Source organism: Cylas formicarius, unplaced genomic scaffold (assembly GCF_029955315.1).
Source record: "Cylas formicarius isolate icCylForm1 unplaced genomic scaffold, icCylForm1.1 PGA_scaffold_12__32_contigs__length_19106922, whole genome shotgun sequence".
In the NCBI taxonomy this organism is placed as follows: Eukaryota; Metazoa; Arthropoda; class Insecta; order Coleoptera; family Brentidae; genus Cylas; species Cylas formicarius.
The window spans coordinates 12,886,197-12,904,435 of NW_026844225.1; the positions used below are offsets into that span (position 1 = coordinate 12,886,197).

At 32.1% G+C, this 18,239-nt stretch overlaps 1 protein-coding gene across 6 annotated transcripts in view; it reads left to right on the forward strand.

Annotated features, from left to right (window-relative positions):
- Positions 1 to 18,239, forward strand: part of LOC132695834 (latrophilin Cirl) — a 129,573-nt gene that overhangs the window by 15,117 nt on the left and 96,217 nt on the right. For all 6 annotated transcript variants that reach the window (XR_009617893.1, XM_060660346.1, XM_060660347.1 and 3 more), the window contains exon 2: positions 3,240 to 3,302. The gene's annotated coding sequence lies outside the window, so the exon portion shown is untranslated. The remainder of the gene's footprint in view (positions 1 to 3,239; positions 3,303 to 18,239) is intronic.

Consider the following 18,239-nt stretch of genomic DNA (forward strand, 5'->3'; position numbering starts at 1 on the left):
AATAGATGGCTTATTTTAATTACGCCTATAAAGAATTTTCCTCAAATAATTTAAAATTCAAAATTTAACTTTTTAATTTCACAGATTCGAAAATGTATACAATGTTTAAAATGAAACAATTCCGTTAAGTTAGTTAAGTCAAATATAAATATTTTGAATGCGACTTTCAACGGGGACAAACGAATTACTCCAATTTATAGTTGTCCAGTTCATTTTGGAACTACAATTTTGCATGTTTATACGCATGTTTTTTTTTTTTGTGTAGCAACAAACACATGCAACTGCCTGGGGGATGTCGAAAATAATACGTTAACTACTATTCTTTGTTTTAGTCTCGTTTTACTGAAGTAAACGAGTTTATTATCTAGGCATGAAAATCGCTTGGATAACAAGACGTGATTATGGCTTTTTGATATGTATTAAATTTTCGAAACTTCCATATAAAAAAGAACGGGTAGTTTTCTACTCGGATAGCCGATCGAGAACCCTATTATCGATTCTATATCACTTTTAGATTGCTTATGTTTTTCAGTCGGTCTCGCATAAAAAATTGTGTAAATCATGCACAATCAAAAACAACATTACACGGCGATTTGTTATGGTGAACCCGATAAAAATAAAAAGGTGATAAAACTGAATAAACCTTTGTGTCGACGTGCTGATATTGCGCTATTAGTTATGTGGAATATATATAGAATGTGGTCCGTATAGGACCAGAAAATAAAATATTCAAAGGAGAAGGGATAAGGGAACGGCGTTAAGAAGTTTGTCAAGAGACTTTGCCTTTTTGTTATGGATCGGCATTTTTATTTTGGCTTACTCACCCTGGGCGCTCTTCATGGGGTAGACTTAAAACTTGGAGACGCGTTTTTATTTCACTTTTGATACCCTGTCGCCCATTACCTTGAAAAATGCTCGTTTTTCAAACAATAAGCAAAAAGCCTATGGTAAAAGGTTCTCCGGTATATTTTAATATCCTGCCTAACGTAAAGCATGTAGTTCACAACCCTTTATATAAAAGTTATTAAAGAAATCGCTGTCCAAATATCGGTTTTAGTTTTGCTAACATCGCGAAAGTAGTCTTATAATTTCATTTCATTCAGTTTTCATTTTTTGACATTATACGTTATCAATCTGGTGATGTAGGCAAAAAAGCTTTAAAGTGTCTCGAAAATTAAAATCGGGTTAATGTTTGTAAGCATTTGCTATTCAGAAAGAATGCCGAAACTTTGCTAGGCATTCACCTTAGTAGTAACCATTGAAGATCCTTTTTTCTGATGCTTTAGGCATATTTCATGCCAGGCACGTACCAATCCAGCGAGATTGCCCAACACGCGCACCCAGTAAAGAAAAAAATACGAATTCCGACGAAGAAAGTAATATAACTCGAATTGTTTATCTTTAGCAAATCAAACCAGGTTATTTGGGTTAACTGTGACATTTTTTTGGTACGTAAATAATACCAAATTTTGTTTATCAAAGCGTCCACTAATCTGTCAATGTATTCTGTTAATATTCGTAAGCCAAAGTGGTTTTATAAATGTTTATACAGTTATTAGCTCACTTCTGTAAAATGTCTAGAGGCGATTTCAATGAATAGTATCTTTGATGTGTGTATTTCGTCATTAAAAAAAATCCGGTTAGCTTCAGCAGCGGCGGTTACAAAATCCGACGTTTTGTATTAAACGCTTTTACTTTTGTTTACTTTTTTAGTTTTCCCTAGTTATTAGGACTATATTCCACTCCCTCAATCTAATGTTGTATTAATTTCTTCGATCAAGTTGTCTTTCCAATGTATAATAGGTGCAAGAAATCGAATTCTCTTTCGCAGAAGGACTACTAACGTGCTTTTAATGTAGTTTTGCTGAATAGCTCCCTGGACAGACATAAATCGATTCCTTTGGAACGACTTTTAGCTAAATTTTTAACACTGCCCGAGACCGATCACTAAAATTTACGCTTCACCGGTTGACTTTGAAAATGTTTTATGCAAGTATTCGTGTATATTTGATGATTTGAAGACACCGTTTAATATGATGTTTTAATATTATATACTAAAAATTTCAGGTTAATAAAATAAAAACGACAAGTTTAAAAAATGTCTTATTTCCACCTACAGAATATTTCCTGGGATACCTAGTTAGGAAACAAAAAACGAATTGTACTTGGTTTTTTTAAAAGCCTCTTAGCAGTTTTTCGATTTTCTTCAATATTTCGTTTCGGCTTTATTGGATTTATTCTAAGGCTACCTTTATGTCCCAGTTCCAATCACGATAAACGCCTTTCAGTTATGTTTTATTCATTGTACAATACTTTCAATTTACTTAAAATATCAAAGGAAAAACCTACACATAGTTTTTATTTTGCATGTTCCTCTGAAAATGTTAACCCGAGGGATGGAATTCAACTTTAATTCATAATTTAATTTTAAAAAACATATGGTTTCTCTTAAATCAGAGCTTAAACTTAAAGAGGTGACGAGAAGGTTGTTTCTGATAAAAAAAATTCCAACATGTTATATTCCCAAGCTTTAGCCTTTAATGTAATTTTAATTTTTCCGATGTTGTCGTTTCTTACAAAGAATATCAAAAACATTTTGGTTTATATTTAGTTAATAGTTGTCACTAGTGACGTAACTTGGGACAGAATAATAAAGTAAAATGGATGCGATGCATGAATATGAAAATGTAATTCTGTCAGAAAATATTTCATACATAATTTGTCAAAATGAATGCGGAAAATGGTCGATTTAAATCTGTTTCATTGTACGATTTTTCTTAATTACAAAATGTAGGCGTGTTCAACTAGGCGCTGCTATTAATAAACCGTTCGTCCTGTCTTTATTCGTTCTTATCCCAATTAAAAAAAAAAAGGTGCATCGTAACATCTATCAGAAAATTCGGACCCGAGAAAAACTGTTTTCGTCCTAAAAAAATGGAAAATGCCCTATCTGTTTTTGTGACAAAGAAAATAGTTTCGCTAACAGACGTTAAAAAACAAGTCTTGCGGTTGTTTAATCTCAAAATAACCATTGTAAATTTCCGTGTCTGAAGTAAACATAATTAGAGAACTGTGGATATTCGGTGGGCGGGACCATAATTAAGAAACAATTTTCGTTGCTTTACTTTATGTTTCATTAATCAAAATTTCCCAACTCGGGGGAATGCGACCGACAGAAAAAAAAGTTGTTGTTTCGGTTGCATAAAACTATATAACGCTGTCATTTGTCTTTGTTTCAGGTAGAGAAAAATCAACTGTAATAATGGACGACAGGATATGCAAGTCATAAATATCTGTCTAAGGTAATTATGTCGTGATTTTTACGCTTCGTATTAATTTTGACTGCTTTCACGTATAAAGAATCGCAAAATTGAGTGAAACCTCGAGTAAGATTGGCATTTAAATCGAAATGGTACAAATTGATTGCTTAAGCTTTCTAATATGATTATTCCAGTAGCGTTACACGGTGCTTTTTTGAGTAAGCAAGTGTTAATAATAATAAACTCATGTTTAGTCTAATAAAGAAATTACTAGCAGCATTGTCTTTTATTTTGAGTACGAAATGGCCTTTTATTTACCGTTAAAGTAAAGATTCCAGTATGCACTACCGAACATCTCCAACTTGGGGATTCTTGTAAAGAATTTCGGAAGTTATTTTAGTAATTTTCAATGATTAAACGCAATTTTTAGAAGTTTATGCTATGTTAGAACAATTTTGCAAGCAACTGAAAAAACAGGTAGCTAAAAAGTGTCTTTTTTTCTACGCCGACTATTCTTGTTGAAATGTTAGAAATAAAAATGATTTCTCCATTTTTTTCGCTGGAACAATTGATACGTAGTTTCCTATCGTAATATCTAAGTTCATCTCGTATAGTACGCCTCTGTTATACCGATTTGATTGCAACAAATTGATTTGGGGAGTCGAATAAATAAATAACGAATTAAAAAAAGGTGTCGATTTGATTGGAGGTAATATTGCTATTTAAATTACCATTAATTTTCTTTCATATATACCGAGTCATTCTGATTTGGTAATTATTTGAACTTTGGTTTTTTATATTCACGCCTCTAGTGCCCCGTGTGTGTGGCACTCATTTGCATTTTTATTTGATACGAGGCCTATTCTCTAATCTTGTGTGTGTGCGTGCGTTCTTTTTTTCAGTTAGTAATATTTATTTATTTTATTTATTAAAAAGAATATTGCAAAATCTTTCCAGTTTTGTAATTTGGACTTTGTGGGGTGTCAATGATTTTTCTACATATGAAACCTTGACTTTGGTGCACAAATGGAACTCTCCTGATTGTCTATAATATAATAAAAAAATTGTCTATTTATTTATCTTCTAATCCAGTAATTTTTCTATAGCAGACAGGAGAGCTATTTAAGCCATTCCTTTTAACTATTTTCTTTTGCCCAGTATGTCTTTGAACACTTGGTGCTGATATTTTTGTATCTTCACTGAAACTTATTCTTTGACAGAATAGTAGGCAAAGCATGATCTAGTTTTGATGTCCAATTTGTGGTATTGGTTTTTTTTACCACCTTCAAGATATTTCAGGGCTATCACACATTCACATTGTCACACTGTCACGTTACTTTGGTCAGTAATCTCCATGTACATTGTTCGACCTATTTTTAAGACTGTAAAATTAAATTCTTATCATTCATTTTCCAGTTTCCTAATTATTTCTCTATTGTGTTTAGATCAGGCTTTGGCTACCCTTTTCTAGGATATTTTTTAATTTACATATTACGTACATATTATTTTTACATCTGTTGAATTACATTCTAAAATTGCATTTAATTCGATTCAATGAGAATATTAATTTTATATTAAGCCCCATTAATTAAAAAAAAAATGTAATTTTTTGGACTTAATTTTTGGTTTGTTAATTATAGTTAGCCTTTTCTATTGGTTGTTGATACGGTGATTAAATAATTTTATTTAATATTTATTTTGACGCATTTTTTCATTGCTACTACTATTGTTTGATTCAATTAATATTATTATTATTATTATTATTATTATTATTATTGTTATTATTATTATTGTCTGCTTGGAACTTGTGTAAAAATCAGAACTATCAGTAATAGAGCTGTTGAATACGGAACCGCACAAGACGTTCAGTCTTGGGTTTATTATAGTAGATTATGGAGCAACACTGGACTGTGTGGGACAGAAAAGACGAGGCTTGTCTAAAGTCAGGCACTATTACCGATATCTTGGGCCGTAAAATTTAATTCCACTTAAGGTTCTAAATGTTTTTGTAATGATATTTCAGTAAAAGTACTTTGTTGATTATAAAGTTAATACGTATTATTGCATTAAACGTGTAATTTTATTGCACGCACGGCGTATCTTAAGCGAAATAGTTTAGAAAAATTTTATTGTATTTCTTCTAGTAGTGCAGAGGTTTATGGCTCCGCCGAGATGTTACTAAATAAATTTACCACTTTACGGCTTTCTGTATTTTACGACGATTTAATTTGCAGATTCCAGCGTTATTAAATAAATATCTACTCGTTTTTGCTAAATATTTCTGGAAATAATTTCTTATAAAGATGCGTGTTAGATATCAGTCCCTCTGTCGGGTGAAAATGTTATTTTATAAAACAGCTGAACGTACGGAATGCTGCGCAATAAAGAAACTAGAGAGACCGAGAAACGCTTGAAAAAACCACATAGAGAATGGCGTTTATTAAAAATTTACTAAAGTGTAGAAGAACCAATGTTGGTAGATTCTAGAGACCCCACCCACTACAGCAAACTCATGCTTCAGGTAGTGGGGCGTTTTAGGTAAAACATATAATAGATAATGTCTCCCCTCAAAATGCTCCTTACTAATCAATTTTCCTAATATTAATTTTTTTGAGTTTCAAACAAAAGTATGAAAAAATGCGACTACTCCGTTGGATTTCCGATCAAATACATTCCGGGCCCAGGCTTTTCGTGTGGTAAACAAATTAACCCAATTTTTATCGCAGTCTAATTAAATTTTAAGATAAGTATCTGATAATGCCCCCTTTCCTCACTTCGTCAATGAGGAAATAGTATTTCTTTGTATATTATCGACTTCGTATAATCCCGTGAATGGCGCGTTATCTCAACGTTTATCGAAATAGACAGGCATCTCTCAAGATAAATATAGTCTATATATTACGAGGATGTTGGTAAACTGGTAAACGCAGATGCCTTGTGGTGTCGGCTTACATGTGATTGTTATAATTAACAGAATTCCTGAAATTCTGAGGATCTTCGTGATCAATGGAATCCCTCAAATTTGAACAATAATTCTCGCTATATACCTTGCCCGACCCGTTTTGAATTTATTGTACCGTCTCAGCGCGGGTTGAATTCCGAGCACCTCCTTATATTGGAAAGAATTTGATGTCGTAACTTTTCCTCTTATTAATTTAGTACGTTTTATTAAAATTCTAATTGAAATACCTTGCACGTTTCTTATTGGAAATTTGATGCAAAACACACAACATGCCTTTCTGAAATTTAAATAGATTACATTTTCTTGCCACCATCGATTATTTCTATTTTTTTACCTTATTGTTTGTTGACGCCGTGTTATTAATAACTGATACCAAAAGGGCGGCGGAAGATTTTCTATGTACCAATAGCAATTTCTACGGCACTTGACGCAGTACAATAAAGATTTGACATTTTTGTCTCGAGTAGATCAGAAATAATGAGCTTTTTTTGGAATTTTCACATTCACTCTACTTTCCTTTTTTTTATTTTAAAATCCAGAAAAATTGTTAAAGATGAAGGATGTTTACACTTCTAAAACAATGATCGATTCTTATGTATATGTTTTTGAGAGCTACAAACTATCTTAATAAAATGCAGTGGCACTGGTGAGTTAATTGAATTTCATAACATCTTTTGGTAATTTATAATGCATCAACCATTGAGCTCATTTTAGTTTAAGTTGTAGTTACATACCGAGAATTACGAGAAATTTGATAGAGGGATAAATATCTTCAAAAAAATTTAGCACTAAACGTTACAGCTGTATGGTCTGTTCATACATATAAGAAAGTGACCAATTGCTTTTGAATGGGATTATCCAAGGGTGATCATTAACATACAATGTAACAAAATTATTACCTAAAGTTTCGGAATTTAAATTCAGGTAAAATTGTGGTCCGTAATAGAAAATAGTTTTATACCTACTTGTGTTTAATATTCTTTGGTTTGGTATACTACTTAGTTTAAGTTTATTAGTAATCATTCTTATTTCGTGTGTAATGCAGCGTGTGTTGAATCGTGTGCGAATTATGCAAAATATGTGCGAGTCTAGTGTATCTCAGGAGATGCTCTCGCCCAAATGTAGAAAACACTACTCTATTGAGACTAAGGAAGTTATAAACAATGTTTATTTGACTCTCATTGAACGTAGTGCCAGCAAGCAAGCATCTTTACAAGAAACGGCCACATTGACGAAAATTCCGACATCATGTATCGGATCTGTATGGAAAATTGTGAATAATCTCATTTCAGCGAGGAAAAAAAGATGCGATGCTGACATTTTCTCGAGGGTAGATGAAAGTGATCAGGATATAATACGGCGTAAAATTTACCAGTTATACGAGGAACAAAGCGTGCCTACATTAGATATCTTAATTAGGAGCCGTGAAAAAGATGAAATCGGTGTTAAATGTGGCAGAACTACCTTATGGAAGTGTATTCAACACATGGGGTTTAGATTTTAAAAAATTGACAAAAGGCAAGTTTTAATGGAATCTTTTAAAATTCGGAAATGGGTACTGGAATATCTAGAAAAAAAATAGGATTCGACACTTATGATACGCGCCATGAAAAATAGGTAAAAGAATTACTATTTTGCATGCTGGCTCTAAAGATGGTTGGATTCCAAATGGACTTTTTCTGTCTGCGAAAAATATTAAAGATTCTTGTCTGGATTACCATGAAGACACCGCCGCTGATTTATTTGAAAGTTGGTTTAAAAACAAACTAGTCCGAAACACTCCTCCTAATAGCGTCATTGTAATGGACAATGCAAGTTATCACAATAGACAGTTGACTAAAAGCTCTTCCTCATGAGACACAAAAACAACAATCCAAAAAGCAGTTAATTCATTGAGGTTCTACAAAGCTTGAACCTACAAAAGGAATACGTCTGCGATAATTATGCAAAAAATCTAGGGCATACAGTTTTGAGGCTTCCACCTTACCACTGTATATTTAATCCCATTGAACATGTTTGGCGCCAACTGAAATCTGCCATTCGTTGTAACAATGTTTTTCCCCGTGTTAACTCCAAGGTCCTCAAACTTATAGAAACTGAAGTTTTTAACATCCCTCCACAAAGTCGCGCAAATTCTGTTAAACATATAGAAAAAGCAGAACAATCGTATATCCATAATGCAAATAATATAGAACAAATAATAATTAGAGCAGGCGATCATAGCGATAGTGATACTGATATATTATGTGAATAATTTTAAGTAATTTAAGTAGGTAATAAAAATAATTTGTAATTTTATTTTAGATTTAAACATAAATACATAAATAAATAAATAAATATTGTTTAGTATCTTTCCTAACAAAACCCCAAATAATTAAGTTCTAAGCAAAGTACGGACCTGTTCGGTCATATTTCATTCTTACAGTTTGCCCGGGTCTTTCCTTAATTCGTATCAGTTAGTCACTTTCTTATATCTATGAACAGACTTTACCTTTTTTTTTTGAAAATCTTGAATCGCGGCTACGTTGTGAAACATGATATATTTTTTCGTTTCAGAAATATAAATAAATTGATTATCATTTTAAAAGTTCAAAACCGTGCGTGTCGACAATACGCATTTCTTGACTTATTTTTTTGATTCAATCAACTGTATATTAGGTATTACAATAAACAAAGATCATTTATATTGCTTCCCAATAATTTAGTAGCCACAGATAGAATTGCTTTCATTACGAATTAAGTTCGAAGTCAGGTCGGACCCTTTTCACAACATCATGTTTTCGGATGATGTAATCAAAAATGTAACAGCAGTGCAGTGGTGGAGGGAGATCCCAAAACTATCTAGAAATTATGGAAGTGCCTATTTATAGTGATCAGAAATAGACTATCGGTTATGACAAAGCAAATTAACTATTTATGTCTAGGAATTGGGTACACTTGTACATAATCATAATAATGGCCATTACCTATTTTTTTTTTGTATTTTTGTGAAACACAGCAACATTACTTTAATTGTGATATGAGTCTATGTTTTATTTTATCCAAGTCTTGGTCATTTTTTTGAATGGTTTTAAATGAGCGATGCGATTTGTAGCTCGCATAATCGGGCTTGTACTGTAGGACGGACATTTTCTCCTATGCGGCATCGGTATTCGTGTGAAAAACTTTTTGCGCGAACAGTCGTAAACATTTTTTAAAGCGCCACCGGAAGAATTATTAAATATTTAAAATGTTTCCATCCTGTATCCGGATCGCCATAAATAATAAATGTGGAACAAGAAATTGTTGAATTTTGTGGCAGAGATGTAAACGCTAGGGGGAAATTGTCGGGGTTAAAATTTGAACGTGTCAGTTTTAATTTTTCTTTAAATTATAAACGTATTCTGGGCGAAACATAATCGCCGGAAGTTTGAAATTGCTTCTTATTTTGGTTTGTGATTTTTTTATTTAATACTCCTTTTAACTTAAGAGAAATGGTCTCATAGCTTTTCGTTTTTGCACATCATCAAATTTGTTTTGTACACAATCTTCAATGTAAAAATATAGTTTTGAAACCGCTTTTTCAAAAATATTAATTATGAAATAATATTGTAATACATATTGTGGAACCAAACACAGAGGCAGTTTATTGAAGCACATCGAATTTGCGCACATCAACCCTATTTTTCAATGTTGACTATAATATGGGGAAAATGTCACTAGCAAAAAGATCTATGATCACATATCCACTAACGAGGAGAGCGTGTAATGTAACGGTTGATCTGGAAATATCATTCAGTCTTCTCATTCTTTCATTAATTTTTATTTAACCTTGTTTCTTTTTTATAAAACTTCTGGATTCCTCCTGCATCGGTTTTTGATCCTATTGGCTTCTTCAGAGCTTGACTGAAACTGGCTCGCATTTTATTCTGTACCTGCTTTTATATTGTTTGAGGGGTTTGAGGGATAAAACTAAAATTCTTTCATGTAATCAATTCTTCTACCAATGAAAAATCCTAGAGTCTATAGAAATCTATCAGCAACCTAATAACCTTAACCGCGACTCAGGTCTTTAGCTGTCACCCATATGGGAATCCGAGACGGTGTTTATACCCCTCATTTAGCTCCGCCCCCCTTAGACAATATAAAAGCAAGTACAGAGTAATATGCGAGTCAGTTTCAGACAAGCTCTGAAGAAGCCAACAGGATGATTGGCGAAACGTTAGCTAGTTAGACTTAACAAAAACCTATGCAGGAGGAATCCAGAAGTTTTATAAAAAGTATTACAGTAGTCTGCGGAAGTCTCTTTGAAAAATTAACCTTGTTTTCTGCTTTGAGGCACTATTTTGTTGAAATAAATATTTTTGTTTTGATTTCGTGTTAAATACTGTATGCAAAATATCATGCCCATCAGTTTGGATATTCATATTACAATTTATTAGATAAAGTCCTTTTATTATTTTCGATTTCATTTCTTTTTGTTTTTCACCGGGTATCAAGATTTCTTTTACAAATAGGGGGTCCATTGTTGGTTATTTCCAGTTAGTTTTTGATCAATAGATTTAAAAAACTATTTGTTACAAAAAATAGTTCGAAAAAAACAAATTTTAAACATAGAAGTTCATTTTGTTAATGTTCCTCTGAAAATGCCATCACAGATTGCTAAAAAGTTTTAAGAGTATCAAACGGACGGACTATTGTTGCCAAGGTAATAATTTTCGTAATAGGCCCTCGCCCTGTTAAGTGAAGGGGAATAGGGGCGAAATAAAATCAAAGGTTTTCCCAAAGAGAGCTTTCCCGACCACCCGGGGTTGTCGATCGCACGAAAACATATATACGGAAAACAGATTTTAATAGGATTTCTTCATTAGCCATTTTTTGCCACAGTGTGTGCGTTCTCGTATCGGCCCAATCACATTTCCGTTAAAGAGTTCCTCGGGAATCGTATCGATCCTTCATCGGACCCTCTCCGTATGGTCGGATCCCTTTAATTTTTTAAACATTTTCGGGTAACACGAAACCCGTTGAAAGTGCTTCGCGCCTTTTGATCAGTTACGGATTTGTATTTCGGAATTTTGCCCTCGTATTTTTTGTTATTGTGTTTCTGTTTAACTCGATTCCCTAGCAAAACGGTTATTTTAGAACGAATTTCACTTATAACAATTTCCCATATTGGTTCAAATTCTTTCTGAAGTTTCAATATTTTATTTGCTTTTTTAACTATTTCAATATTTTCTTACACTGATTTTACAAAAATTTGCATACCTCGACGATTTTGAATAATACATTGTTAGTTTCGTACATTTTAATTCTCAAACTTTGTTAATTATGACGAATTGATCATTCCCTGCCTGTGTTATGACGTTATTTTCAATTTTTTAAACAATGCAAAGAAGTTTTGAGGTTTGTCAATATCTCTCTAAACGCTTATAATTTTGCTCGAAACTAATTGGAAATGGTACCTGGTGCATAAGCGTAATCAAAATATTGAAAATAGCTTGTTATCTCTAATATCGAAATAGCTTAGAAATGAAGTTAAAATTGTTATTTTACAAGAAGCGTTTCATATAAAGTGCGATTTATAGGGGGAAGAGAATTCGCTGGTCTTCTGAAAAATAGATTTAAGGAAGTGGCTGATAAGAAATCATTTCTTAAGCGGAATTAACCCGAATGCTTGACAATCGGGTTTGCTCAATTTCGTGATAGTGGCGGTTGACCCTTCAAATTAATCCCACCTAATCTTTCCCAAACCGTTCAAATCTTCCCTCAGCTCAGGTAATTAACCTTTCCGAATCTCGGAAAGTCAAAAGGTTGCCAGATTCGTTAAGACAACCCTAACGTAGACAACGAGGAAAAAAAAACAGGAAACCGATTTTATTTCGCACCAATTGCTTTTCGTAAAAATTCACCGATCAATTAAAGACGTTTCTAGAACGGTTAGTGCTATCATTGAAGTATGTCAATTTCAGTAATAAAATTTTGTGTGCCATAAAATCAGTAATTTTTTCTTTGTGTAAAAACGTAAATGTGATAGTAATAAAAACAAGGAAACGCTGGCCTTAAAAATGTTTTAAAAAAGTTTTTGGAACATGATTTTCTTTCCTAACTTTTTGCCATAAAATTATTAGGTATTAAATACTTTTTTCGTGTACAAAATAAATAAATAAACACATAGGGAACTAGCTTTTAAAAATGTTTCTAGAATGCTTAAGTATTTTAATTTTTTTTGTTCCAAATGTGAATAAAACAGGGAAAACTGGCTTTAAATTTTTCAAGAACGCTTAAGTTTTTGGTATATTATTTTCTTAAATAGAATTTCGCGTGCCATAAAATTGTGAATTATTAAATACTTTTTGTTGTAAAAGCGCATTTTCATTTTTTTTTTCAAAGCGTTTAACTGTGATGAAAATAGGGAAAACCCGGCTTACAAATCAATGTATTATTTTTAAAGATTTTTATAATCTTAATTATTTTGTGGTATGAAAAACGTTTCTAGAACGGTTAATGCTATCATTTAAGTATGTCAATTTCTGTAATAAAATTTTGTGTGCCATATAATCAGTAATTTTTTCATTGTGTAAAAACGTAAATGTATTAGTAATAAAAACAAAAAAATGCTGAATTTAAAAAATGTTTTAAAAAAGTTTTTTGAACATGATTTTCTTTTCTAACTTTTTGTGTGCTATAAAATTATTAGTTATTAAATACTTTTTCGTGTACAAACGTATTTTAAAATTAATAAACGAACATATAGGGAACTGGGTTTAAAAAATATTTCTAGAATGCTTAAGTTTTTTGGGTATGATTCTTTGTATTAACGTTGTGTGTGCCGTAAAATAATTAGTTATTAAATAATTTTTTTATGTGAAAACGTATTTTAATTTTTTTTTCGAAATGTGAAGAAAAACAGGGAAAACTGGCTTTAAATGTTTCAAGAACGCTTAAGTTTTTTGTATATTAATTTCTTAAATAGAATTTCGCGTGTCATAAAATTGTTAATTATTAAATAATTTTTGTTGTAAAAGCGTATTTTCATTTTTTTTTTTTTCATTTGCATTTAACGGTGATGAAAATAGGAAAAACCCTGCTTAAAAATCAATTTATTGTTTTTAAGATTTTTTATAATTTTAATTATTTTTTGGTTTAAGTGGGAAAAGTCAATCTTTCAGTGTCGTATAAATTAGTAATTGGAGACTGTATGGATTCAAATTTTTTGCGCATTTGCAATACGGATTGGAAATATTAATTTTCAAATTGTGCGGCGAAAATAATAGTGAAATTTATGGAGTTATAAAATCATCGATAAACATTTTATCGCTGGTTTGAACGTTTTCCAGTTTCAAGTTGCCATCGACCAAAATGAAATTAGTGTTTTTATAAGCTACTAAATACTGCATTGTGTGTATGTTTATATATATAAAATTAATATTATTCAATAAATAAAGCCGAAAATTGTATTGGTCGTGGATAATTACAAGCAATGTATTTACCGATTTATTATTATGGAAGTCGACCTATTTTATTGTGTTTGGGGATTTGTTTAGGTGGGGGGGCGAAAATAATTGTGAAATTGCGCTTGGGGATTATAAGCAAATTTTGGAATTTCTCCCAAATTATATCGAAATAAATTAATTTATATAAATATTTAATTTCACTCCTTTTTTGTGACGTTTACAATAATTTTAACTTCAAATTAAATATGTAAAATATGGCATTGTTCGTTTAAATTACGCCCGAGGGTGACAAGTCGACCCCAAGAAACTCATGCTGGGTGCGTATTTAGATCGAATTTCGATGCAACATTAAATAGGACTAGACCAAAATTAGGTTTTGATTTAGTTTCGGCACAACAACGTCCGGCACGTTAAATATTTAGCTTGCATTTTAATGCATCCGATGTATGTATATTAAATTTGCAAAACCCGTTTTCTATATTTAGATTACGTCGCAACTGTCATTCTCCAAAATACTCGAATTGTCTGGCAGTGTGGAATGTCAGGATTTCACTGTATAATTAATCGGAAGAGGGTTATTAACGGTAAATTTATAAGTGGTAGAGTAAATGGGCGTACCTGTTTTTTTATCTATTTAAGAAGTTCACCTCTGAACCCTGGAAGCATAAAACATTAAAATACAGTTTAGTAGGACTTACCTTTAATTTTGATATAATTTCAAACTGCTATCTCAGTCTTTCTTAACATAATGTTTACCAGATTTCCACCATTTAAGGGAGAAGTTTTATTCAAAGAAAAACCTAATGCGAATGTACAGCGTAACAGCTTTTTGCTTAAAACAGTTTTGCTTAGTACTTTTCTATAGTGCGCTTGCATGTTTCAGGGATAATTAACATTGATTTTTCCCACACAAATCTTTTGTTGGAGATTTTTTCCTTATTGTTTCGTTTTAAATGGAAAATTGGTCTAAAACTGACGCCCGTCATATAGCAAGCACTTCCCTATTCCCGTTAAGTTTATTCGCGGCTTCAAAAATTATCGCTGGAGCGACTACAATAGTTTGGCTTTCTTTTATCGACGATCTTATCTCGATTTGACTTAATGCTGTCTGAATAGGAACCGTCAAAAAAAAAGCAAAGAAATTGGCTCATGATAATGACGGATGTTTTCAGCGTCGGCAACGAACCACAGAGACGGCAAAAGGACTTTATGGTGCCCCATCCCTCCCCCCGTTCCCTTCTCCCGCCACTAATTTTTTGATCGTACGATTCAGTCACATTCTTTCGGGGAACGTTGATTTTAATTGTCTACCTCTCGGTCTACCTTGATGTGAACCAAAGATATTTTGCTTCTTTTCCATTGTACATACGCAACGTTTAATATAATTATTCTTGTTAAACTTAATTAAACAATTTTAAACAATGCTACATATTCGGAACTTTAAATTGAAGCTTCAAAACAAAGTTTTCCAACTACGCACTGAACGATGCAACGTTTACTAATTATATCCATTTAATTTTCGTTTTTTTTATCCCGAGAAATAATCTGTCAATTTATTTATTAGCTACCTTTATTTATTTTAATAATAATAATAATAATCGCTATTACCCCTTAATGTTTGCTTTCATATGCATTTAAAAAACGTAAGTTTAAGCTATAATCGCAATGTGCGTAAATAATATCAATAAACATATAACTGCCTCATTTATTCATTCCTTCAAAAAAAAAGTTAAAAAAGAAAATAGCTTTATTATTTTCAGACAAATAACCTTAATAGCAACACTTAAACCATAGGTTAGTTGGGTATAGTTTAGTATACTTTTTATTCTACTTAAACTTTTTTTTTTATTTTTCGAATTCAATTTTGGACTAATTTCTGTTCATATTTTCCAGGTTTTCTATGTATTGATTTTCTTTAGTTCAGGATTGTATTTTAATCTCGTATTTTATATATACGCTGTTTTCTGATAATTTTTTTATTGTATTGTAGTAACTTGTTTTTTTTATTACCAAATTTTCGCAACGTTGGCTATATATTAAAGCTCTGCATGCTAGATTAAAAATGAAAACCCGCATTTTTGCTCTTTTTTTAAGCGTAATTGTATATTAACACTTTTCGAAACGGATTCGTCGATTGCTTAGGGCCGGGCATGCATCGTGTTTGTACGATTATAAAATTTCTGCACCGATGGTTCATTTTGCCAACCCCAAAAAACTCGTTATTCAACCGTGCCAGTCCAAATTGCCTTTCGATGATTTCGGTTTCGACGAAGTGAACGCTATCTATTTTGATAGTTGTCTAAAAATAAGCTTCCAATTAGAAATCGGGCTCTTAAAATGTTATTTTTAAAAGTGGATATTAATATTTTGTCGTTAGTATTTACTACTTTTTTCCATTGGAAAAATATGCCCAATTCAATGGACACCATTCGGATAGACTCAGGATATTTGCGCTCGTTGGTGGCGTTCAACCATGTGGACGTTATTGGCATATTTCAGGAAATGTTCGAATACTCCCACCACTCTCCCTTAAGAGATTGAGCAAAAACCATTTAACGAAAAAGCATCACATTTTTTGCAACTTTAAAACGGTTTCCATGTTAGCTTTTTGCATTATAAGATTATTTCTAAAAAAAAGTATTTAAAATTTAACAATTGAATTACGCGATTCTAAAATCTTAAAAATAATGTCTATCAGTTTCTCTTTGTCATACGTATTTTCGCCCCAAACGGGGACGTTAAATAAATTATGCAAAATCACTTTAAACCTTTGAAAGTATACTTTTGCCACCTTTGACATATTTAACCTGCGCGTAAATTGTATACGAAGCCATCGGCTAGCGCGATCAGATCATATTCGCTGTTATGCCACTTTAATCGTTGACCATACTTAAAAAAAAACTTGGCAATCTTTTTAAACGTCAACCGATTATTTGCATTCAACATGAAATTCTTCTCGTGCTGGCTAATTTAATCTGCTTTCCATCTCTGAACATAAACGAGATTCTGCAGTTCTGTATTTTCGTATGGACAGTCAGTCCGATATTATTCCTCCGCCGGATTGACTATCTCGTATGGCGATTTGCGATTTTTTTCCATACATGTGTCACATTTTAAATAACGCCACCGTATAATACGCCCTGCCTTGGTTCCTTTTTATGTACGAATAATTTACATTCACCGCAATGTAAAACAATTGTACATCAAACAGAGTCTCCACTGTCACCATAGTTGATCCTTGTCCTTTTGTATTCGAATTCATATCAATACAAGTCGATTCTTTTTCTTTTTCGCATCTCGTTATTCAAAATCGTTCGACGGATGAAAGACGTTAGTGCCTTTTCGATTTTTAATTCGACCGCGTGATATTTTTTTGGAGATAAACCATTGTATACGTGTCGTTATCCCAAAAATCGCCAGTCTTTTTGTTTTACGGACACCATTTTTCCCTTAAACGAACAAATATATCTGTTGTGGTAAATTGCATCTACGAACCATGAAAAAAACAAAAACATTTCCGTATGCTACCTCTGTTGAAAAAGATTTAACACTATAAAGAAATTAAAGATTCAGTAGCTTCTATTCCCTATAAATAAAATAAATTAGTATTTGTTTTGGCAATATTGACAAATAGAAAGTTTGGAAAAAATACGACATTTTTGGAAAACTGTATTTTTTGTTAATTTTGAATACAAAATTTGAAAATCGTCTGAATCAATGTATTAGATTAAACCCATCTGTATTTTCTTCTATAGCGAATAAAATGTTTGAATATTTATCTTTTGTTTTTGGGCATAACATGCCCAAAACACATTTTAAAATATTGAGTTTTGTTTAGTAAATACACCAAATTTTTTTTAATTTTTAGGGGTTTCGAAAATAGAGGTATGTATTTTTATTGGGCCAGTCACCAAATATCCTTTAACAAAGAAATTTTGATGCTTCTCCTTGTTTGTTATTCTTGGGTTTTGAGGTTGCCAAGAATGCAAATGTGTTACCGGAATATTCCCAATTATTCTGTGACCAATATTAATAATGAAATAAAAAATAACATATTTTTCAGTGTTTATAAATGCAGGTTGAATTTTTGAAAATTAAAGAATTTATCCCTATTATTATTACGTAGTAATTTCTGTTTCGTTTGTCCTTATTTTTCTCTGAATTGTTTATTAACCGGAGGTGGTGTTGTTTTAACATGTTTCCCTGGAGAGGAAAATATTTCAGCAAAAATACGAGAAATTCTAGGAAAATATTTACGTAAATATTGGGAAATGGGCCTTCGGCCTTCGGCCTCTTTCAAACACACTGTTTTTGTCGTCTGCAGCGGCATCCGATTTATCATATATAGCGAGGGATCTATCGAACATCAAAGCGAGGATAATTTGGTTATAACGCATGCGCAAATGAGTAACTCTTTTTTCTGTCTGGAGCCATATTTGCAACTTTCCCTCGTCGAATACTCCGCGGCCCTTTTCGTCTTTCCCGAGATCATAAAAATGTTAATAATTTTCCGGAAATAAGGCCATAACTAGAAAAATAAATAACGTAGATAAAATCTATGCGATTGTTCGGCATCTCCACCCC